The sequence below is a fragment of the Phascolarctos cinereus genome, unplaced genomic scaffold (genome assembly GCF_003287225.1).
Source record: "Phascolarctos cinereus isolate Bilbo 61053 unplaced genomic scaffold, phaCin_HiC Scaffold_726;HRSCAF=1367, whole genome shotgun sequence".
Classification (NCBI taxonomy): Eukaryota; Metazoa; Chordata; class Mammalia; order Diprotodontia; family Phascolarctidae; genus Phascolarctos; species Phascolarctos cinereus.
Genome location: NW_027556098.1, coordinates 144,355,394 through 144,379,078, shown reverse-complemented (window position 1 = coordinate 144,379,078; position 23,685 = coordinate 144,355,394). Strand labels below are relative to the sequence as shown.

The window sequence follows — 23,685 nt, the reverse complement described above, 5'->3', positions numbered from 1 at the left end:
AATACAGGTCTCAAATTAAACAGTTAATTTGAAAAAGAGCTGGAGGTTTTAATAGGACACAAGTTGATATTAGTCAGCAGTGTGATAGGCAGCTGAAATTACTAATCAAATTTTAGAATGTTTTAACAGAAGCAGAGCCTCTAGAACAAGGGAGATAATAGCTCTACTGATCAGATGAAAGGCAAATCACTGTTTAGTTCTGAGTAGAGCGTCTTTAAGTAGGGTATTGATAGACTGACTAGAATATACTCAAAGGAGGGTGACCAGGATAATTCCATGCCTGGAATTCACTTCCTCCTCACCTCCACATGTTAGAATTCTTAGTTTCCTTCAAGACTCATCTCAAATATCAGCCTCTACATGGAGCCTCTTATGATTCCCATTCCCCCTTCCCGTATTTTCTAATGCCCTCCTCTGAAAATAAGTTTGTGCTTATCTTGTATCTGTATGTACATATTGCCTCCCCACATCCTTCTACCAAGTTCCCCAGATTGTAAGCTCCTTGAGGGCAGGGTCTGTTTTGTCTTTACATCTCCAGTGTTTGCACAGGGCACGGCCTGTGGTACATGGTTAATAAATGCTTATTAGCTGATAGAACTAGGTATATTTAACCTTAATGAAGGAGTCTTGAGGGAGAAGGGATTGGGGGGAGACAGTATAACTATCTCAAAATATTTGAAGGGTTGTTGTGTAGAAAACAGAAACAGACTTGTTTTGCATAGTTCCTTAGGACAAGACCAGAGTTAATGGATGGAAGCTATGGAGAAGTAGATTTCAGCCCAGTATAAAACAGAAATTCCTAATGTTAGGAGCTATTAAGAAATGGAATGGTCTATTTTAAGAGATCATCAGTTCCTATGCCCAAAGGACTATAAAACTGTGCATACCCTTGATCTAGCAATGCCACTACTAGGTCTGTATCCCAAAGGGATTTAAAAAGGGGAAGGGAGGAGGACCTATTTGTATAAAAATATTTATAGTAGCTCCTTTTGTTGTGGCTAAGAATTGAAAATAGAGGAGATGCCCATCAATTGAGGAATGACTGAACAAGTTCTGGATGATTGCCATGGAATATTATTGGGCTAAAAGAAATAATGAACAGAATAATTTCAAAAAAACCTGGAAAGACTTACATGAAGTAATGTAAAGTGAAGTGAGCAGAATCAGATGAACACTGTGTATAGTAATAGCAATATTGTGTGATGAAGAATTGTGAATGACTTAGCTATTCTCATCAAAATACAGTGATCCAAGACAATGCCAAAGGACTCATGATGAAACATGCTATCCGCCGCCAGAGAAAGAATTGATATTGTCTGAATACAGACTGGAGCATACTATTTTTCTTCCTTCCTTCTTCCTCCCTTCCTTTCTTTTTTGAGTTTCTTGTACAAAACGACTAATATGAAAATGTTTTAATGATTGCACATGTATAACCTATATCAGATTGTCTACCATCTCAGGGAGGGGAGAGAGGAGGGAGGAAGGGAGGCAGAGATAGAATTTGAAACTTAAAACTTTACAAAAAAATTTTTTTTAATGTTTTAACGTGTAATTGGGGCAGGGAGGAATAAATGTTATTTTTTTAAAAAGAGATTATCAGTTCCCTGTCACTGAAGGTTTTCAGATAAAACCTAATATGGATATTATAGAGAGATTTCCTGTATCAGGCAGAAGATTGGACTAAACGATCTCTAGGTTCTCCTCTTTTATGTCAAAGGAAAACGTGTCCTTAGACCAACTGAGCCAACTACTCAATGTGCACCTCTAAGCACCCACCACATCTACAAGCGGCTCATTCCACTTTTGGACAGCTCCAATTGTTGGGAAGTTTCTTCTGATGTCAAGACCACATTGGCTCTTTTATAACATCAACTTTGTTGCTCTTATTTTTGCCCTTTGGGGCCTGGCAGGTCAAGTCAAATTCCTACTCTAAACAACAGCCTTTCAGTTTTCTTTTTTTGTTTAAGTATTTGACTTAAAGATGCCCATTATGCCCCTGGAGTCTTCTTTTCTTTAGAATAGACATGCCCATTTCCTTCATATGACATGGAATCAAAGTCCTTCACCATCTTGGTTGCCCTCTTCTGGACACAAAACCTTACCAGTGCCCTCAAGGTGTAGCAACCAGAACTGAACATTATACTTCAGATGAGGCCTGATAAGGGTAGAGTACCATGGAATTGTCCCCTTCCTATTGCGGTTTGTGAATTACTTGGGATAAAATTAAATAATTAAATTTATTGACATACAATAAACCTTATGATTATTTTTATACTTAATCTCTTAATATGTAAGTGTCCTGCATTTGCAATTATTACTTGTTCACATGATCTGAGATTTTGTTTGCAAGGTTTTGAGACATTTAATTTTTCTTCATGAAACCACATTTTTATCACATTGGTTATTTGTTCCTTTGCATATTTTTTCCCAAGGGTGACTTTATAGCCTGCAAGTGTTCAATGGTCATCAAAGCATATTTATCTCTATTTCTTGGATCCATTTTTAAAGTTATACTGACATTTGGAACAATGCAAGGTCATGTTGTGATATATTACATCCATATGGGACTGAGTAATTCTGGAAATATTCTCAATAAATCAATATACTTATCAGAGTTTATCATTTCCTTAACAGGGACAAGACTTCCAGGCCCACTGGAAGCAAAAACTCCACAAAACATTTTTTGGGATGGATGTTTTATAATCTGATGAAGATGTTCAGATCTTACAGGCTCACACAGACTTCTCCTGACAGTGGTTTTGACATGGCCTTGAGTGAAAAAGTAAATTTTATCAGTAAAAATTACTATTTTCTAACCTTCTGTATTACACTATTTGTATAGTTCTGTTCATGGCAAGTATTTTTTCTTCATAACAATGAAAGCTGCTGGGTTTTTTAAAGCTCATTTTCTTACTGTTTTTCAACTTCAAGAAGCATATCCCGCACTTTGGAGGAAACAATACTAACCCTTCCAAGTGCCAGCTACAAAGGGCAGCTAGTTGGTACAGTGCGTAGAGCACCAGCCCTGAAGTCAAGAGAACCTGAGTTCAAATCCAGTCTCAGAAACATAACACTTACTAGCTATGTGACCCTGGGCAAGTCACTTAACCCCATTGCCTAACCAAAAAAAAAAAAGTGCCAGCCCCTTCTGAAGGTCTTTGCTTGTTTTATGAGAACTAATTGGACTATTTTGCACCAACAGATTATTCTTAGCATTTTGTTTTGTTTTTCATCACGCTTTTTTTTTTGCACTTCTATGAGACTAATCCTGCTTCATTGTGGGCTTAAATGATCCTTGAAATTCTTGATTTCCTCACATTACCTGCTGCTGTGGTGTCTCTAACAGTCATTGAAGTGTGCTCTTTAACGAAGTTTACATATTTCTATGGAACAATATCTACTATTAAAAATCACAGAAGGAAAAGCACAACAAAAGAAAGTAATAAAACACACGTATATGGTACAAAATCCAGCATTTAACTGACAGAAAACTAACAAAAGGTGGGAAACCAGATCAATTCAATTCTACTTCTTCAAGGTCAAGTGTTCTAAATCAGCTTAGTGTAAATAAAACTCCATGTGCATAATCATTGCTGTGACAAAATGAAACCATGTTAATATTATTGCTAGTTCTAAACACACCACTGTATTACTGGAAGCTATGTGTTTTGTAATACAGTCCAAGATTGAATTAGATTTTTTGACTGATGTATTATACTGCTTATATATCAAACTGGCTCTTCATTAAAACCTCCAGCTCTTGTTCAGAATAAGTGCTATCTAACCATGCTTCTCCCATCTTATACTCATGAGAGTAATTTTCTGCATGCAAGTGTGAGCCACACAAGTATCTTCATTAAATTTTTGGCGTCTGCCCAGTGTTCTCTAGCCTGTGAAGGTCTTTTTGATTCTTGATTCTATCAATCAATGCATTAACTATGCCTCTCAGTTTTGTGTTATCTAGAAATAGATGAGTATGCCACTTATTGCTTTATCTAAGTGATTAATAAAAATATTTAAAGTATAGGGCCCCTGGCAGATTCCCACGATACTCCTCTAGGAATTTTCTGCAATCTTGACATTGACCCATTAACCACTATTCTTTGAGTGTGGCCATCCAACCAGTTCTGACTCCATATAATTTCATTATCTTCTAGTTCATATATCTCCGTCTTCTCCACAAGAATACTGTGAAGTATTTTATCAAAAGCTTTTCAAAAATCTAAGTAAACTATATTCACAGCATCCACTAGTTTAGTAATGCAATTTTTTAAAAAAGGGATGAAGTTAGTCTGGCATGACCTGCTCTTGATAGTGTCTTGTGGGCTATATATAATCAATCCTTTCCTTTCTGGAGATTTTCCAACCATCTCTTGAATGACCTGCTCTAGAATTTCCCCAGAAATCAAAGCCAATATCATTGGTCTATAGTTTGCAGACTCTGTACTCTTCCCTTAAAAAAAACAGGATTTTTTTCCCTTCAAATTTGTAGTGTATGTACTATTTCCCACAATCTTTCAAATATCCCCGAAAGTGGCAGAAGTTCATCTGGACTAAGTAACTTGAATTCGTCAAAAGTAACTAGGTGCTCTTCTACTTATCTTGAATATCAACTCTGCGTTGGTCATTTTTGTCCTTTCATTTTCGGTATAAAAAGTCATTCTCCTGAGTGAAGATAACAGAAGCCAAACAAGAATGGAGCATCTCTGGCTTCTCTCTGCTGTCAGTTATCATCATCCTATCCACTCCAAGCAAAGACCCTCCCCCTTCTTGGTTCTTCCTTTCCCCCTAATACAGCTAAAAAACCAAAATATCCTTCTTGTTGTCCTTAGCTTTCCACAATAGCCTCAGCTCATTCTACACTTCAACATTCACAACAGTATTTGTCTAGGACTGTGCCACACTCATATTCACCCTGGTCTTACCTCCCATCCTCTATTCATTTCTTTCCTAAATCTAGGTTTGTTGGTGAGTTCCCTGTCCCTGACTTTCTGAACTTCAACACAGGTATCTTCATCTTCCATCCCAAACCCCAACTTTTCAGCTCCTTTTCTTGGGTTATTTTTGCCTATTTAAATATTAGTTCCTTGAGGTCAGGTACTGTCTTTCTTTTTGCTTGTATTATATCCCTAGCACTTAACATAGTACTTGGCACATAATAAGCACTTAATAAATCCTTTTTACTTCCTTCCTTCCTTCCTTTCCTCCCTCCTTCACTGCTTCCTTCTTTTTTCCTTCCTTCCTTCCTTTCTTTTTTTCCTTCCTTCCCTCCCTCCTTCTTTTCTTCCCTTCTTCCTTTCCTCCCTCCCTCCTTCCCTCTTTCTTTTTTCTTCCTTCCAGCCTGCTTTTTCACCTGCCTTCCTTTTTTCTCTCCTTCCTGTGCATCCACATCAATCCCTTATGAAAATCCCATTTTTTTCTTCCTCGTTGTATTTGTTTCTCTTCAGAATTCTCTTCACAATTCACTCTTGAGTATTTCCAACCCCTCCTGGACTGATTTCCTCTGCTGATATTTAGAAGTCTGGAGGAGATATTAAAGGAATAGCTGTAGAAGAGGAGAATCAGAAGACAGCCATGCCTTAAGAGTGGAATGAATATCAAGAAGGGAAAGGGAGTCAACCTTGTCAGATGCTACAAAGAAGTTAAGCAGAATGAAGCATCTCCTCTCTTCTCTTTTCTCATGTCTTACTCTCTCCTCTCCTCTTTTCTCCTCTATAATTGTAACTAATAATAGTAATAAACACATATTGAACACAATATTTTTAGGGCATTTCATTCACCTCTCCTGGCTCCCCCAACCCTTCCATCTGTGTCTGTTTCCTCCAGAGGGGAAAAGAATCAATTCTTCATCAGGGAAAGTTCTCATCCAAGGCAGCATTTGGTCTGAAGTGGGGTCTTCTTTCACCAACAGTTTGGCAGGAATATAAGATGATCTAGTTGTGTCAGTCATGGGTCACAGAGCGAGTCAGTAGCTTTAACTATTTTGAGAGCTCCTGAGCTTTCTGGCTCCATGCTATTGGCTCAAAATTAGAGACCAAAGACCCCTGGGAAAGGCAGCTGTTTCCTTCAGCAATCTTGCTGCTGTATAGTCCCATGAGTCAGCACTGCCTTAACAAGTCTGGCCTGCATTTCTGTAGGAACAAATAGATTTATTCCCTTGCTCTCTTTCATGGTTTTATCCTCCTTAATTGATGTAACAGAATCCAAAAGAAACCATAGTCAGAAAGCAGACTAAATTGCATACAGGTGGGATGAAGAAGGTACTCAGGGCTCGCCTTATACATAGAATAGCCCACCACCTAGCTACATGAAGTGATTAAAAATTTGGAAAAATCCCTCCCGATTCAAAGTGTCTTTACAACTATCCTGTCCGTGTCCAAAATTCCACCATCAGAGATTTTATTCTTTGAAGTTCTTCTCCCTGTGGTCCTATTTGAGAATATAAATACCCTCAACATGTGGAAAAGTAAAACATTAAACAAATGCAATGATTTCTTAGGTCTTCTTTCCTTTCTGAGAGATTTTGGAAGTACAAAAAGACTCTAGAAAGTGGGAGGGAATGGACAACAGTGAGGTCTGCAGTGCCTTCTATAAAAGTCCAGAGGAGTTTTTTCTTCTCATTTCTTCACCCAGAAATTTCCTTTTTCTGAAGAGAATCAGAACCTAGAAGTAGCCAGTGGCTAGAGCATTAAATTTTTTTTTCCAAAGGAGATCAGCTAAGGCTGATTTGCTCAGTCTATTTTGTAAGGACCATCACAATTTGCCTCTCTCACATTAGCCAGGCTTATTTCCATATTACTAAAAACTTCATCCTACTCAAATATATTTACTTCATAGTTTAGTTTGAAGCCCTCTCCAGGCAATACCCTTCCCTATCCCCTCTACTTCTCTAATTTTTTTTCCTATCCTTAAGCCCAGCTCAAGTCCCCTCTTTGAAGCTTTCCCTGATCATCCTAGCCAATAGTGGTCTCTCTCCCCTCTGGACTACAACTACAACTTACTGGTTATATTTGACATATGAGGTCATACATGATTAGATTATAATAAGGCAGTATAGCCTAACTGATGGGGTGTATGGAGTGTTCAAGGGAAAATTAGTACTGCTGATGTGGGGGCTGTTGAGCCCTTTTCAAGGCTGCTCATCTACCTTCAGGATCCTCCTGCTACCCAGCTCTGACTTGTGGCTCCAAGAAGCTGTTGTATGTGCACTGGCTGAGGAAAACTGCTTGGCAAATGGGCTAAACCAGGTTGAAGGTAACCTACAGGCCTCAAACCCATTGGTAAGATAAGGGGTATCCACCCCAAGCATGTGAAGACTTCCAGGCAGAATAGGCAGATAGGAACATTTTGTTTCAATGGGTCACAAAGGCAGCAGAAGCAAGTCATGTGGAGTGCTTAGGCTTGGTCAGACACTGAAGATGCCAAGGTCATCCACTGCATCCCAGGCCATCACCAATTTTCTTGACTTTGTCTTGCCACTGGACTTTGATGACCCTGGAAGAGAGAGTAAAGCTGATGACTTCACACAACTCTGCCTCACTTAAATCTAATTTATTCATGAGTCAAAAGGCATCACCCATACCATTTTGCTATTTCATTATTTTGCTGTTCAATAATTTTGCAATTTTGTTATTCAACTATTTTACATTTTATTATTTATTATTTTACTGTGTTACTATTTTTCTATCTTTTTTTTATCTACCTCAAAATCCTGTGGCAATAGGCAAGTTACAAAGCAGTAGGTATGGATACAGTGGGAGCTGTAGTCATAACTCTGCACCTAGGCAACTCAGGGGATAGGGTTGTCTTCTCACTAGACTGGGGTGGGGAATCTGTGGCCTTCAGGCCACATGTGGTCTTCTAGGACCTTGGGTGCAGCCTTCTGACTGAGTCCAAGTTTTATAGAGCAAATCTTTTTATTAAGGGTATTTGTTCTGTGAAGTTTGAATTCAGTCATGAATTCAAACAATGTGTCATATATTCAAACAATATCAGTTTTTTTCTCTGGAGATAGATATTATGCTTCATCATAAGTTCTTTGGGATTGTCTTAGATCATTGTATTACTGAGAATAGCTAAATCATTCGCAATTCTTCATCGAACAATATTGCTGTTACTGTGTACAACATTGTCCTGGTTCTGTTCACTTCACCATGCTTCAGTTCATATAAGTCTTCCCAGGTTTTTCTGAAATCATCCTGCTTGTCATTTCTTATAGCACAGTGTTATTCCATTACAGTCATGTACCACAGCTTGTTCAACTATTCCCCATTTGATGGGCATCCCTTTGATTTTCAATTCTTAGCCACCACAAAAAGAGTTGCTATAAATACCCTTGTAAAAACAGGTCCTTTTCCCTTTCTTTGGATATCTTTGGGATGTAAACCTATCAGTAGTATTGCTAGATCAAAGGCTATGCACAGTTTTATAGCCCTTTGGGCATAGTTCCAAATTGCTTTCCAGAATGGTTGGATCAGTTCACAACTCCACCAACAGTGCATTAGTGTCCCAGTTTTCCCAAATCCCCTCCAACATCCAACATTTTCCTTTTTTGTCATGTTAGCCAATCCTTAGCAGCCTTCCTAAGGACTGCACTGCTTACCTCCTGGCATGAGGGAGGGGCTAGAAAAGGTGCCCTACTAAATCTCTGGAGTTCACCTGAGGCTATAATCCTATCAAGTGGCCTTTTACTGTGGCGGATGCCCAATTTCCCAATTCTGTTCTGTTACCTCCCAATCGCCCTGGCCACTTCCCACCCTTAATCCTATCTAGACTCCATTCTCAGCTTCGCCCCACCTAACTATCCACTCCCATCCAGATCCTCCTTAGGCTCCTCCTCCAGTCACCCCAAACTACTCGGCCACTTCTAGACCCTTCTCCCAGTCTTTCTGTATATAAGGTCCATCTTGCCTCCATTAAGGTGCTCTGATTCTTATAATCTAGACAAGGACTTAGATTCTTAAAATCTAGCCAATAGCTTATAATTGTTCAGATTCCTGAAGAGTCTGGTTTATATGGCAGATCTTTAATAAACCTAAATTCCAAGAAGCATGGAGATACATATAAATATATGAATATATATATACATATATATATATGTATATATATATATATATATACATATATATATATACATATATATATATACACACACATAAACACACATACATACATACATATATATATATATATATATATATATATTAATGCACAGTAAGTATAACCAGAAAAACCAGTATACACAAAGACTAGAGCAATATAAACAAAAAAGAACAAACAACTAAACAAAGAAGAAACTGAATGTTGTTTAATTATAATAATCAAGGCTTGCCCTGAAGAAAAGATTAGAAAATACACCTCCTTCCCTTCTTTTGTTGTTGTTCAGTCATGTCTCACTCTTTGTGGCCCTATTTGTGATTTTCTTGGCAAAGATACTAGTGGTTTTCCATTTCCTTCTTCAGTTCATTTTATAGATGAGGAAATGGAGGCAAAAAGGGTGAAGTGACTTACCCAGGGCCACACAGCTAGTAACTGTCTGAGTCTGGATTTGAACTCAGGTCTTCCTGACTCCAGCCCCAGCATTCTATCAACTATGCCACCTACCTGCCCTTCCTTTCTTCACAGAGGTAGGAATACAGTGCTTGTGGAATATTAAAATATTATCAGATCTAGTTAATGTCTTGGTTAGTTGGCTGAATTTTTTTTCTTTTCCCTTTCTTTTAAAATCATTGTTCCAAAGATAACTAATAGTTGAGGGTTGAGGTAAATTCAAAAATAATGTGATATAAAAGCAAAAAGCATCAGTAAAAATAAAATTATTTTAAAGAATCAAGAAAAGGAGATCTCAGGGGCAGCTAGGTAGTGCAGTGGATAGAGCACCAGCCCTGAAGTCAGGAGGACCTGAGTTCAAATCAGGCCTCAGACCAAACACTCAACACTTACTAGCTATGTGACCCTGGGCAAGTCACTTAACCCCAATTGCCTAAAAACAACAAACAAACAAGAAAAGGAGATCTCTAACAATTCATGTAGGAAAAACTAAGTGGATGAGTAATGTATATTACCCAAATTATAACATTTAGTTGGATGGGCAGCCTATCAAATTAGTCAAGTATAGATAGGTAAATAGATAGATGATAGATAGATAGATAGATAGATCAATCTTGGAAGGGAAACGAAAGACAGCTACACAATAATCTGGGATTAGAATTGAAGAACAGAAAGAGAATGGGATTGCTTGCATTTTGGAAACTTCACCATGCCTTCAAAAACTGCACCTCAAACCATATCTGTTAAACATCAATATTTTTTTGGTGATGCTATATGCCAGTGAATTATAGTACAACACATTCTCTGAAAAATCTAAATTTTAAGTGAACTAAAAGGCATATGTGATGGAGATGGCTATAGCACATTACCAACTATGATCTATGGGCCAAAGAAGTGATGGAAGGAACTTTTTTTTTTTTAAGAGAAAGGGGGTCCAGGCCTGTAATTTTGTTGGTGCATAAAATACAGTATTTTTAGGATTGTTACAGCTAATCACATCTTCCCTTTAATAATTTGAAGATTTTGTTTTCCATTTCATTCTCTTTTGTTTATAAATTATTTTATTATTCCAGAACATTGAAACTATTATTTTTAAATCAGATAATATGCTATATACCAGTAGCTGTAGAAGTAAACCCAAGTTGGGGAGAACTATCACCACATTTGCGTTTCTTCGATATTTGACATTTTTTATACTACAATTTTGTACTAGAATTAAGTTTCTGAATGTTTGTTTCATTGTCAGAGTATTGGTTAATTTCAATTTCTCCTTTGTTCAAGCCTCCTCATTTCAAACCCAAGTATCCATTATGGGCATTGGTATAAAGGTAGACAGTTTAAAAAACTAAAAATAAAAAGAGATAAATGAATACATGTGGCCTTTGTGGACACAAACTAATAATTGTGAGTCATACATTATTGGGCTCATTAAATGATTTAGAAGAATAAAACAGCTTTTGGTCACATGATCAATTTCAACCAACTTCCAAAGTTTCTCCTCTTCAATTGAATGTGCATATTGCCTATAACCATTAATATAGTAAAGTAAACGACACTATTTTCCATGTTTTCCCATCATGATATATTCCTCTCATTCCCTACCACCACCATACTCACACACCTTTCTACACAATTTGAGAAGCATCGGACTAGATAATTTCTAAATTCATTTATAATTGTAACATTGCATGAGTTATTTTTGAATAGGGAGACTTTAGTCACCCTTCAAACCATACCAAGAAAGTACTCATTTTCTCTGCTTCTGCAGTGCAGCCCTGGACTGAGTAATTAAGGAACAGCTGAGCAGGAACTCTGTCTCCTGCTTTCTCTGGGCAATATGAGCCCCAGGGTTGGGGCTCAGCAAATTTGAAGAGTGATATCCTGAATGGAATTGGAACTTCCTGGATTGGAAAAGAAGCCAAATTTGCCAAATCCTGAGTCCAAGTGAACCTCACGGGTTTAGAATTTAGAACGTGAACCTTTCAATGTCTGAGTTCATTTAGACCCAGAAAAACACAACTTCCATTATTTTAAAAACAAACTAGAAAGGGAGGAGAGAGAGCATTAAAAAGTCTCATAAAAAGACTCAGGGTCTTGTTGGACATCAAAGAGCTCTTTAAAAGCAGCATTTTGATGAGTAGAGTGTAAAGGAATCAGAAGCATATGGATTAAATTCCCCATTCATTATGCATCCACCAGAGTATTGAGAAGAAAATTTAACACAACATGGCCCAGGTTCAGTGGGTTGGAAAAATGCTTTGAGTCATGGAGAGACACCTCCCCACACACACAAAGGCAATCAGCTTGTGCCTTTGTCCCATCTCTTAATTCCACTGCAAGGTGGGGAAAAAAAAGTGAAAACAACTAGTTATCACAATGCATGCCCAACCCATCATCCCCAGTCCAGCCACAAAAATCATTATTTCTTTGACTATTTGCTGTCCTTCACCACCTCTATTCAATCAATTACTGTCTGTTGTCAATCCTTTCTTTGTAAGGCCTTTTGCATTTCTCATGAGTTCTTCATTCCCATTACTAATATCCCACTCCACATGTTCATCTTCTTATACATAAGTTATTGCAACTACTTCGGAACAGCCTCCAGCCTCTAACTTCTCCAATTCGTCTTATTCACCACCGACAGCTTCATCTTCCTACAGAACTGCTTTCATCATGTAACTACCCTGCTCAGAAAAGATTCAGTGGTGTCCCACTGCCTAAAGTATTCAGTTCCAACTCTTCCAGTGGTGTTCAGGGGCCTTCACAATCTGGTTCCAACCTACTTATTCCACCTGATCTCCCACTATACGCCTTCAAGAATGCCCTGTTTGAATGAGACTTATATGATTGTTGTGTGGCCACTATTCTCATTCCCTACCCACTGTTTTTGTTTATGCTGTGGCTCTAGCTAGGATATCCTTATTTCTCTTCCCCACTAATCCAAATCCTACCCATACTTCAAAACTCAGCCCAAATCCTTCCTCCTTTATGAGGTGGAATTTCTCCAGTCCACTCAAGGGCAGTGCCTTTGTCCTCAAGCCCTAGCACAATGTTAACCATTTTCTCAATTTAGGTACTTGTAAGGAATCCAGTCCCAGCCTGGGCCTCACTTTCTGAGGCAGCAACAGAACCACAGAATCAATCCTTCCAAAACAAGGATTTATTAAGGTCCTACTATGTGCTATGTACTATGTATACAAGTACAAAGAAAGAAACAATCCCTACTTGAAAGGAGCATATAATCTAACAGCTTTTGTTGTTCAATTGTTCAGTCATGCCCGACTCTTTGTGATCTCATGGACCACAACATGCCAGGCCCTTCTACCTTCCACTATCTCTGTCCAAGTTCATGTTCATTGTTTCTACCCCAACCTCTGCCTTCCCCTTTTCTTTTTGCCTTCTGCGGTGCTCAGCTTTCCTTATAGTCTGACTCTCACAGCCATACATTGCTAGTGGAAAAACCATAGCTTCGACTATACGGATCTTTGTCACCACGCTGATATCTCTGCTTTTAGTATGCTGTCCAGATTTGCCATAGCTTTCTTTCCGAAGAGCATGCATCTTTTAATTTCATGGCTGCAGTCACTGTCTGCAGTGATCTTTGAGTTCAAGAATATAAAATCTGAAACTACTTCCATTTCTTCTCCCTCTATTTGCCTGAAGTGATGGAACCAGTTGCCAAGATCTTAGTTTTTGATGTTAAGCTTCAAGCCAGATGTTACACTCTCCTCTTTTACCCTCATCAAAAACCTTCTTAATTCTTTTTCACTTTCTGCCATCAAAGTGGTATCTGCATATCTGTCAGTTCCATGATGGCATGGTTGCATGGATTCTGGACAATGAATAAGGCTGTCATGCTTTCCTAGTCACCAATGGAATGAAGTAGGGCTGTGTGCTTGCTTCCATGCTTTTTAGGATGGTGTTTTCAGCAATGTTGTCAGACACCTTTGACAAGGATGAAAATGGCATCAAGATCAGCTACTGCACTGATGATACATTATTTAACTTGAAAAGGCTACACATCAAGACTCAAATAGAGGGACAGTTGGTGCATGACTTTTTGTTCACTCAATTCAGCCTCTGAGGCTGCAATGTAACAGTATGGATTGATTCTCAGCCACTTGTGCTAATTTTGGCCTGACAAGTAACACCAAGAAAACAGATGTCCTCCACCAGCCAGTACCACACCATCCATACATAGAACCATCAGTTGCAGCAAATGAAGAGATTTCGAATGCTGTGGATAAGTTCACTTACCTTGGCAATATATTTTCCAGGGATATATACATAGATGCTGAGGTTGACCCATGCATTGCCAGAGCTAGCTCAGTATTTACTTGGCTCTGAAGGGAAGTGTGGGATAGAAGAGTTATTAGGCCGCTTACCAGACTGAACATCTACAGAGCCGTTGTGCTGACCTCATTACCATATGTCTGTCAAACCTGGATGATATACCAGAGCCATGCCAGAAAGTGGAATCACTTCCATTTGAATTGTCCTAGGAAGATTCTGAAGACCATTTGGTAAGTAAGGTGGCAGATGCTGAGACCCTTTCTCAAGCTAAACAGCCAGGCATTCAAACTCTACCACAGACAGCACAACTCCAATGGGCTGGCCACATTGTTCAAATGTACATTTGCCTAAAAGACTATTTTACAGAGACCTCACACCACACAGAAGTCAGAAGCAGCAATACAAGGACACTCTCAAGGTCTCTCTGAAGAACTTGGAATCAATTATGAGACATAGAAGACAAAGGCACAGGACCACCTAGGTAGTTTGGGAGGATACTAGCAATTGGAAGAATCAAGAAAGGCTTCATGCAAAAGATGCTGACTGGGAAATCAATCAATTAACAGGTATTTATTGAGCCCTTTTCATATGTAGGCACTATTCTAGGTCCTGGGGATGCAGAGACAAAAGTGAAGCACTTCCTACCCTCAAGGAGCTCATAAACTATCCAGGAAAGAGAACACACATTTTTAGATATATACAAAATAGATTCAAGATACCTTTGGGAAGAAGATACTAGAATCTGAGGAAGATCAGGAAAACTTTCCTATAGAAGGTGTCACTTAAACTTAGCCATGAAGGAAACTAAGGATTCTAAGAGTTAGAAGTGAGAAGAAAGTATATATTCTGAGCACGGCAGTGAGCTGGTGTAAAGGTACAAAGATGGAGGATAGAGTACCATGTAGGAGGGAGAATAAGAAGACTAGTTTGGCTGGGTAGTTGAGCATGAAGAGAAGTGATGTGCGATAAGACTGGAGTGGTAGATTGAGGGCTGGTGGTTAAGGGCTTCAAATGTTAGAGAAGTTTGTATTTGATCCCAGAAGTAACGGGGAGTTTATTGAGTAGAAGAGTAATATGATGAGACACGTGCATTAGGAAAACCACTTTGGCAGCTGTATAGGAGATGGTTTGGAAAGGGAAGAAACTTGAGATAGAAAGACAAACTAGGGAAGCTATTGCAGTAGTCCAGGGAAAAGATTCAGGGACCCTCAGCTAGAGTAGAGGCTCTTTGAAGAGAAGGGATTATATTCAAAAAGGTGTTGTGGAGGCAGCAATGACATCATTTGGATATGATTGGATATGTGGGGTAAGTAAGAGACAGGAGCTGAGGATGCCATTCAGTTCTCAAACCTGTGTGATTGGAAGGATAGTGGTACCCTCATCAGAAACAGGGAAGTTCAGAAGAGGGTGAGTTGGAGGAGGGGGAAGATAATGAGTTCTGTTTTAGACATGTTAGGTTTGCTACGCTTACAGAACATCTAGCTCAAAATGCACAATAGGCAATGCTATAGGACTAGCTCTCAGGAGACAGGCTAGGGCTAGATATATAGAGCTGGGAGTCATCTGCATAGAGCTAATAATTAAACCCGTATAAGATGATGAGGAAGTGTGAGAGAAAGAAAGGAAATATGGCCTAAAAATAAAGCTAGTATTTGTGTAGCCCTTTAAGGTTTGCAAAGCACTTTACAAATATCATCACATGTTCTTTGGGTTTTGGAGGGATTTTTTTGGCTAGGCAATGGGGTTCAGTGACTTGCCCAGGGTCACACAGCCAGTGATTGTTTCACATCTAAAGCCAGATTTGAACTCAGGTCCTCCTGACTCCAAGGCCACTGCTCTATCCACTGCACCACCCAGCTGTCCCATCCTCACATATTATTCTTACAGCAACCCTGCGAAGTAGAGGCTATTATTATCCACATTTTGCAGATGAGGAAACATAAGCAGAGAGAGCACAGATAACTTGCCCCAGGTTACACAGCTAGTAAATAGCCGAGGGACGATTTGGCCTCAGATCTTCAGGACCAATGCACCAACTATTGTGTCATTTAATTATCCTTAGCCAAGGAGAGAACCTTGGGATACCTCCAGAGTTGGGGTGGTGGCAACGTAGTTGACCATCCAGAATCAAACAGATTCTTTGAAAGTGACCTTAGTGGCCATTTAGTCAAATCCATATCCCCAAAAGAATCCCCGCTACAACAAACCCCAAAACATTCATTCCTTCTGGAAGCCAATCCAAGGGAACCTGGTCTTTATTTTTATTTCTAATATCTTTCATTCTCTTCTAAACCTTCACTGATCTTCAAATCAAGACATGAAGCTTCTGGGCTTTCTTAGATTTTGGTTCAATTATTTGGCTCAATTATGTGCTGCTCCAGATTCCTAATTACCTTTTCAACTTCTTCAATTATTGCCACGCTATCTTGGGGCCTGGTTCCAACATCTACCGTACTCACCTCTGTCCCTTCTGACTCCAGCTACTACATACTCTGGATAATTATCCAGGAGATAGATGATGAGGGTCTGAACTAGAGAGGAGACATTTTGTATGGTTTATTTCTAAAAGAAAAGAGCTGGGAAGTCTGTAAAAAGTCTATAAATTCACAGACTTGCAATATCTCAGAGATGAAAGGGACCTCAGAGACCATCTAGCCCAAAGATCCTAGGGTTGGTGATCTTTACAAAATTTTTTTTGATAAATATATTCTAACATAACTGGTTTCTTTTGCAATCCTCTGTATTATATATTTTTTTTTCCATTTCAAAGTGTTATTCTGAGAAGGGGTCCATAGATTCCCCCAGATTGTCAAAGGGTTCCATGACACAAAATAGTTTAAGAAGCCCAGTTCTAATCCAACTCATACCTGAACAAGAAACTTCTCTAAAACTCCTTGACAAGTCTTCATTCAGCCTTTGCTTCAAGATCTCCTGTGAGCTGCATTCTAGAGTGTTTTGTAAACTTTAAAGTGCTGTGTAAATGCAAGCTATTATTTTTTTGGTTGGGAAAAATCAGGTCCGGGTTATCAATGTTCAGTTGCTCTTATCACTATCTTCACATCTTGAAGCTGTCTTACTCTTTGGAATAGCCTACTTTCAATCAGCAGCAGTAATGAAGACACTATCCATGACCCCAAGGTCTACAGGTTTTTGCTCAAGACGTCATAATCCTTGGCAATGATTTCTAGGTTCCTTCCGGTGGTATCATGAGTCCCCTCATGTGTCACTAGAGGTAGGGACTAGTTGTTAGGTTTTCCATTTCTTGGGCCTCTCTCTGTCACATCCAGGGTCTATGTCCTGGGAAGATAGCATACCTCTCTTTTGTTTATATCAGGCTGAGAAGTAGCTGCTTGGTAACCTTCAGCAGAATCATCACCCCGTTGAGTTTTCTATCTTTGGATAAGTTCTCACCTTCATCCCCATCATAATTATCATCATCATCATCTCCCCAGCCAGGAAGTAAAGTGAAAGATGGGCTTCCTGTACCTTTTGTATGCACACTCAGTTCTGTGTTCACCTGTCCTGAGTCATCAATCCTTCCAGTTCTGAAGAGAGTTACAAGGTTTTGCATCATCATGTAGTGCTGTGCCTGAGTTATCATGCTCCAGACCCACGTGGTCTCTAATACTGAGACAAGGCAAGTAATATCTGCACATGCTTCAAGGACTGCACTATTATTGACTAATCCTTCATCATCTCTGAGATGATAATTCATTGGCTTACAGTCTCTGGGGTACTGGAGAACCAAAATTTTACAGGGTTATGGCTCCCAAACAGGGCAAAGCAAATTGTGCAGTAGCTGTGTGACCTTGGGCAAGTCATTTAACTCCGATTGCCTCACCAAAAGAAACAAACAAACAAAGTCAAGCAAATTTCCCAGGCTAGCTTGCCCTTGCTCTAGAGAGGGCAAAGAAAAAAGAAGGGAGTGGGCACCAACATCACCCTTAGATTTTAATCTGAGAACCATTAACAAAGTACAGAGATCAAAGACCTACCTACAGCACAAGGCCTTACGTGTCCTCCACATTGGCCCAGAAAATTACCCTGCCTCCTCTACTGAAATCTTCCCCCAAAATGTTAGACGATACTAATAGTCTTGCCATCAGCAAACCCTATTTTTAGCTTAAGGTTCTGATCCATATCAAAATTCAAATCCATTGAACATGTTTAATATTTGTTTAATCAAATTATTTTACTTCCCTGTAAGAAGGTTTGAGGTAATGGAAGATCTGGGAGCAGATTTTGAGAAGGAGGGGTAGGAAAAGGAAGAAAGGGAGGGAGAGAGGAAGCATTGGGTGCCACTGAGGGAAGAAAGGGGACAAAAGGGAGGCCACTTCACAGGTTTTTTTGAGGGTTGGTTGACCACAGACATTCCCTTAAATCACCCTCTTTTCCTCCTTCTTGGTTTTCTCAGGCCATTCTTCTTCTTCTTCTTCTTCTTCTTCTTCTTTTTTTTGCTAGATGACTAGGGTTAAGTAACTTGCCCAGGGTCACACAGCTAGTAAGTGTCAAGAGTCTGAGGCCAGGTTTGAACTCAGGTTCTCCTGACTCCAGGGCCAGAGCTCTATCCACTGCACCACCTAGCTGTCTCTCTCAGTTCCATTCTTAAAACCAAACTGTATCCACATATTGTGAAAGTGATGAAAAGAACACTGAGGAATAGAAGTTAGGGGCCCTGTATTCTAGTTCCAATGACTTTAAGTCACTTTAAGTAACTTTAAGTGACTTTAAACAAGTCATTTCCTTTTGTTGGTGTTCCCTTTCTCCCACCTATAAAATGAGCAGGTTAGGCTAAATAATCTCTAAGACCCTACCCAGCATCATAGTTTTGCAATTCTATAGATCTGTGTTTGGATTCCTAACCTCACCCTCAGACATGCAGAAATATAGACACAAACTCCCTCACACAGACATTACAGAGATATACACCCATACAGACACTCACTCCACCCCACTCCACCCAAGGTGCACCCATTCTCCAGTATACATCCACAGATATTTTCACATATGACATTCTCTACATATGACATACTCCACATGTAAAATTCCATTTTGTGTGTATTGTGTGATTGTGTGACCCAGGAAGATGACACTGTTGATTCCACACTCCATAGGGCATACATTCTCTTTGATCTGTGTCTTTAGTTATGGGAATGAGACCTTTTAGGCCATCTGGGAAGCCAATATAGGATCACAGAATGAAGATCCAAGACCATAGGATCATTAATTCTTTCAGACCTTTGTGGTCATTTAGTCAAGTTCCTTCATTTATAAATCAGGGAACTGAAGCCCAGAAAAATTAAGTGACTCACCTAAGGCCACACAATTATTAAGTGGCAATCCAACTTTAAAAGCTAGGACTGGGGAGTCAGTCTATGGTCAACAAAGCAAAGGAAAATTATATGATACATATGAGAATGCAATCCATGCCCTTGGCTTCATTAATTTTAGATTCCAACCCCTCTCAACCAATAGACCACAAATCTAAACAAAGATAAATCTCCAAATTGAAGCCAGGTACTTGGAAACCCATATTGATATGACCCAGAGAGCAATCATAAGAAAAATTATTATTAAATAACAAGTTATTGGAGAGATCTCTGACCTTGCCCAAAAATTTACCCCACTTAAAACATCTTATCTAGGTGGAGTTGCTGCCCCAGCCAACTAGAAAAACCTTACAAAGAGATTTCCATATTGCGCTAGGTGGGGTAGTCTGGATAAGAGATAAATCTTTTTGTCCAAGACTGAGTGATCAGAGTCAGGTCGCCTAGCCTCTCATTAGAATAAACCCGCTTCTCATTATAATATTCATACTTCTCATTAATTCTTAACCAATCAGAGTTGATTGCCACCCTCAGGAACACCCACTCTTCCAAGGGCATATAAGCATTGAATCCAATTCACCTGTAAGTCGTAACATCACCTTCCATCACCTTCCTGATGTCATGGTCCTCCTGGAGAACAAAGGACAAACAATGAAGCATTAAGTGGGTTCCATGAGGAGTCTTTGGCATTCAAAAATGCCACTGTTCCCTTTTATTAGTTATTCACCAGCATACATAATAAAATGACTACCTAGAAATTATGTCTCTGGAACTTTTTATACATCATACCCAGAGCCATCATATTCAATTCAATTCAGAAACAAATTTTTGATTACCTACCATGGGCAAAGCGTTGCAATAAGTGCAGTCAGTAGGCCAGTCACTTTATGTCTCCATGCTTCATTTTTCCCCATCTACAAAATGAAGGTTTTGGACTTGGTGACCACTTAAGTTCCTGTTATTTCTAAATCCAATGACTTTATGATCCTATGGATGGCATGGTCCCTGTCCTTATGGAATTTATTGCCTAGTAAGGGAGATAAAGCATGTATACACCTATTGCCATTACACCAAGAAGAATGTGATAAGTATTATACAAGTTGTTGGGCACCCTCTGTAATGTGATGGAAATGTCCATCTGGTCATTGAGAAACAGAGTAGAATGAATGAAAAGAGGTTTGAAAATGGAGTTTCAAATAACTTTTCCAGAAACTCAATCCCCTTAGGCAAGTCATTTAATTTCTCTAAGCCTTAGTTTCCTTACCTGTAAAATGCCAATAATTATATCTAGGATACTTATTCTCCAGAACCGTAGTAAGACTCAAATGAGACAATAAATATAAAGCTCTTTGTTAATTTTTCTGTGTCATTATCTGTGGTGACATTGTTGAGGTTAGAGGTTTAGCGGTACTGGGACCCCAAAATCACAACATGTGGGTCCTGCTCAAATGAATTTGACCCAAGTCTTCTTTCAGCCAAAGACAAGGTTTATTAGAACATTGATCAGAGGTGGGTGAGATTTTAAAAATCTGCCATATTGGTCAGACTCTCAAGGACTCTAAGCATTTGTATTGCTAATGCAAGTGGGCCAGATCTTAAGAATCTGAGCACCTTAGTGGAGGCCAGATGGACCTTATATACACAAGGACTGTGGGAGGGATCTAGGAGTGGCCAAGTAGTCTGAGGTGACTACTGGAGGAGGGGTCTAAGGAAGATCTGGATGGGAGTGGCCAGTAAGCTAGGGTGACTGTCAGGGACTGTCAGGTCCAGGGATCTGGACCACATGGCCAAGAGAGAATGAAGCCTAGATAGGATTAAGGGTGGGAAGTAGAGGACTAGGTTCAGTTAAGGGTAGATTGGGCATAGGCCATAATGAAAGGCCGGTTGATAGGATTATAGCCTCAGGTGAATGCCAGAGATTTAGTTATGTGGGAAAGTCCAGGGCTTTTCCTTTTTGGGGTCCAGATCCCAAAGACATGTTTTTTTCCTTTTAGAGGTTCAGATCCCATCCCCATCAAAATGGGAGCTCTGCCAGGACTCAGGGATCACCTCAAGGCTCTGTCTGGAGGAGGGGAACTCAGGTGGCTCACAGCTACCTGAAATTTCCATTTACCACATGGACCTATTTAGGAATGTATGTTAGGAGCAACCTTCTGTGGCCCAATCTACTTCCTTGCATGGGATCATTCATCTAGAGGTTGGCATTTTGGATTTTCTAGGGGAAGAAACTTGTGTTTTGTCATATTCATGCATATACACACATGCACTCTAAAAATTGGTTAATAGATGAAAGGAAGCATGTTTTGATGAATGAAGAGTACATAAATGGATGGATAGATGAGAAAAGGGCAAACCAAATCAGCAAGTATTTTTTTAGTATCTCATGGATGTCCAAGAGGTTGAATTTGAGTTGGGTTTTTAAAGGAGTCGTAAGAGGAAAGGATGGTGAGTGGAAAAGAGGAGAGGAGAGGAGAAGAGAGGGAAGGAGAGCGGGAAAATAGAGGGAGGGGAAAGAAGAGGAAAAAGGAGGGGAGAAGAGAGGGTAGGGAAAAAGTAGGAAGATGGAGGAACTAGTCATGTGGGCACAATTATACTAATACTGAAGAGACCAGTCTTATATCCTCATTGCTTTTTCTTGTTCTCATATTGCATAAGCCTCAGTATAACTTTTGGGCCAACAGCTTTGTATTTGTCCTTTGTAACACCTGGCCAGAACTCAGGCCTTTTCTCCAGATGAGTCCACTGAGGCTTGAAGAAGCTACATAACTTGCCCATGGAGACAAAGAGAATAATCTCAGGTGCTAGCTAAACTCAGAAGAGAATATGGAAATAGTCATTCCCCAGCAGGCAGGATCGGGTTTCTCCCGGTAGATCATCTACTAATGTCCAAGTTTCATCTGAATGAACTTTTTGGCCAAACAAGCTTTGCCCCTGAACTTGTCCTAATGGATTTCATTAGCATGAGAAATACTGCCTTTGGAGAACAAGCTCTTCAGAAATACCAGCCTATCAATCAATCAGTCCACAAGTCTGTGTAACAATTAACCTCCTGCCTTTTCAGTGCCCTCTGGGGGCTCCAAGAGGAAAAAGCCTGATCTCTGCCTTATGCTAATCGATCAATAAGCATTTATTAAAGGTTTATTATGTGCCTCTGACTGTGCTAAGCACTGGAGGTACAAATAGAAAGGTAAAAGGAGGAGACCACATGTACATAAACAGCTGTATACAACATACCTATGTAATATATACAAGGTAACCTCAGGAGGGAAAGTACCAGCAGCTGGGAAAGTTGAGGTATTAGGATAGGCTTCTTGAAGAAGCTGGTTTGAGGTGAGCTTTGAAGGATGCCAGGAATTCTAAGAGTCAGAGATGACGAGGGAGAGCACTGGAGTCATGGAGGATAGAGAAAAGGCATGAAGATGGGAAAAGTGGTATCTAGTGTGAGGACCAGCAAGCAGGCCAGGATGACTGGAGGGAAGGAATGTGTAAGAAGACTGGAACAAGAAGGTGCCAGGTTATAAAGAGCTTTAAGTGCCAAACAGAGGAGTTTACATCCGGATTGGCTCCTAAAGGTAATAGAAAGCCACTACAGTTTATTGAATAAGTATTTGACATAGTTAGACCTAGCCTTTAGAAAAATCACTTTGGCAGCCTTATGGAAGATGGATTGGAAATCGGATAAGACCAATTAGGAATCCATTGCAATATTCCAGATGAAGGGAACTTATACAAGGAATCCAATGTAATTTAACTGGGATTTATACGTTTGGGAGTACACATTAAAAAAGTAGTACTCCAAGCACACTGGTAATACACACACACACACACACACACACACACACACACACACATGTATGTGCATATATATTGAATATGTGTATGTATATGTGCATATGCATGTATGTATACATACATATACACATATATATAAATATTCAGCTCCCTGAAAGGAATTTAAGGCTTTTTTTATATGTTCTTTTAGAGCTCTTTTTAGACTAGAAGGTAGAAATCTCCATCATAGAAAATTAAAATTGGTATCAGCTAGTCCAGCTCCCCCATTTTGCAGATAAGGAATCTGATCCCCAGAGAGGTCGAGGTAATTTATCTAGGAATATATGGTTAAAACTGGAACTTAGATCTTCTGATTCCCAGGCCAGTACTCTTTCTGCTGTGCTTCACAAAACAGCAATAAGTAAAGTAGTTTAAATTAATTTTTTAAAAAAGGGCCCAAATGTACAAAAATATTATAGAATCTCTTTTGTGGTGGTAAAGAATTGCCCATCATTTGGGAATGGAAATATGACACATGAATGTGATGGAGTATATTGTACTATTAAGAAATGTGAAATGGATACTTTCTACAGAAACTAGAAGACTTCCATGAACTGACACAAAGCAAACTGATCAGAACGAGGAGACCAGTGTATATAATGACAATATAACTGAGAAAAACAGCTTTGAAAAACAAGAACTCTGATCAGCAAAATGATAAACTGAGAGTCTAAACAAATGA

The 23,685-nt window shown here is 39.4% G+C and overlaps 1 long non-coding RNA gene across 1 annotated transcript; it reads right to left on the bottom strand.

Annotated features, from left to right (window-relative positions):
* Positions 1–6,491: 6,491 nt before the first annotated feature.
* LOC110192072 (uncharacterized) lies at positions 6,492–20,088 on the bottom strand. Its single transcript, XR_002320080.2, has 3 exons — positions 20,013–20,088; positions 19,753–19,802; positions 6,492–7,497 (listed from the first exon to the last, which is right to left on the bottom strand). It is a non-coding gene; the product is annotated as an uncharacterized LOC110192072 (long non-coding RNA).
* Between the last annotated feature and the right edge of the window lie 3,597 nt (positions 20,089–23,685).